At 41.0% G+C, this 1,804-nt stretch overlaps 1 protein-coding gene across 1 annotated transcript in view; it reads left to right on the plus strand.

Annotated features, from left to right (window-relative positions):
- LOC101847865 (contactin-5) overlaps positions 1 to 1,804 on the plus strand; it is a gene marked incomplete at its 5' end in the record, with an annotated part of 30,962 nt that overhangs the window by 5,827 nt on the left and 23,331 nt on the right.

Here is a 1,804-nt window from a genome sequence, read left to right on the forward strand (position 1 = left end):
AGGAGGTGAGGGGGTGGGGGTAAAAAGTGGAAACGAAAACAGCCAACAGAACATTGCTAGAGAGCAGGAAAGGAGGTGAAAGGAGACAATTTTAGAGAAGAAAATGTTTCGGTCGCTACCCGGATTCGAACCCGGGACCTTTGGATGTGAGGCCAACACCTTAACCTCTAGGCCACGAGAGCCCCTTTTTATAACGTGCTTTTTATGAGCAGTCCAAATACATAGAGGATCAGAAGATATAGACTTATATTTTAGAAAGTTAGCAAAACTTAGCATTTAACCACTTCACTGCCTGACCCGAGAATTTAGTTAGGAAGCAGTTCTAAGATGAAAAGTATATTCCTGTGTTTCGTTAATCTAAGTTAAGGAGACGTAAGATTCATTGATGGCTAATTTTTTGTTTTGAAGTTTGGTGATGTCGTTGTCGTCTCTCAACCGTCAACACTGTCAACCCCACAATGTTAGTAAGTGAGCTGATCTCGCTGAGACATCTGTGTTTGCAAAACACTGCCCTCCCCTTCACACTGTCAATTTTTTTTTGTATTTCTCTCAGCAACTCGAACCTGTGGATTAGATGAAGAAAAACTAAATATCCATCTTTAGAGTTGTTGGGGTTTTTTAAAATCTAGATGTGCAGAAATGAGATCAGTAAGTACAAAGATGACCATAATAAATGCTTACGTCTTCTTTCAACAAGTGCCGATGATTATGTTGCGGCGAAGGGTATTGAGGTTGGGTAGGTTATGTGGGGAGGAGATGAAGTAATTGATCACGATGTGGAAGTTTTATTTGTGAGGCGTCGTGGTGAATTCAGACGTTCGTCAACATAATGAAATAAGGAAATCGGCATTTTTCCACCGGTTTGGGATTTTTTTTAACAGTTCAACGCCTTTTAGTTCAATTAAAAACATATTCATGTACTGATTTTATCGGAAAAACGTTGATTAAAGACACAAAAGTGTACATTTTCAGCTTCTAAGGACTCTCTCGCTATAGCAGTCGGCCTACTTTTGCGGGAATTTGCTCGCTAATTTTACGTCTGATACCAGGCGACCCGACCACTTTCAATCCAAAATATCTCGACGTCTATTCAAGAAAGATGAGTATTTCTTTTTGTCAAAAGCAAGACAAATGAAGAGACTGTAAGAAGATATGCCCAAAAATTGATGAGCGCTTGATTCCACCACGTCTTGGCGCATTTGTTCGGGGTAAGGGGTTTATCGCCATCTCTTCATTACCTCTCCCCCTCCCAGCCCTTCCACAGACAGAAAAGGACATCAACCCACATAGAATCACGTACTTTTGCCATTGTAAAAAAATATATATATAACACAGGAATGTGCTTCTACTCTTAGTCGAACCTGGGACAGTCTCGGGCCAGGCAGTGAAGGGGTTAATTAGTAGCATACCACTAGCTCGGACAAAAGTACGCTTTTGATATATAAGTTAATACGTATCTAGGTCTGTAATTCTCTACCCCTACGCGTTCAAAATATTCTCTCTCCTCTCTCTCTCTCTCTCTCTCTCTCTCTCTCTCTCTCTCTCTCTCTCTCTCTCTCTCTCTCTCTCTCTCTCTCTCTCTCTCTCTCACACACACACACACACACACAACACACACCCTTCTCCTGTCTCCCTCCTTTTTGCCCTTTTTTTCTCTCAGTTGCTCATGAGGAAGCCCACGAGTCGAAACGTTGAGCTGTGTTTATTAAACAAATTTTAAACATTTTATATTGTCATGTTATTTTGTCTGAAATTCAAACAAGACTGTCCCTCCTACTCTGCTTTCCAAACAATGATGATGCTG

The sequence above is a fragment of the Aplysia californica genome, unplaced genomic scaffold (assembly GCF_000002075.1).
Source record: "Aplysia californica isolate F4 #8 unplaced genomic scaffold, AplCal3.0 scaffold00094, whole genome shotgun sequence".
In the NCBI taxonomy this organism is placed as follows: domain Eukaryota; kingdom Metazoa; phylum Mollusca; class Gastropoda; order Aplysiida; family Aplysiidae; genus Aplysia; species Aplysia californica.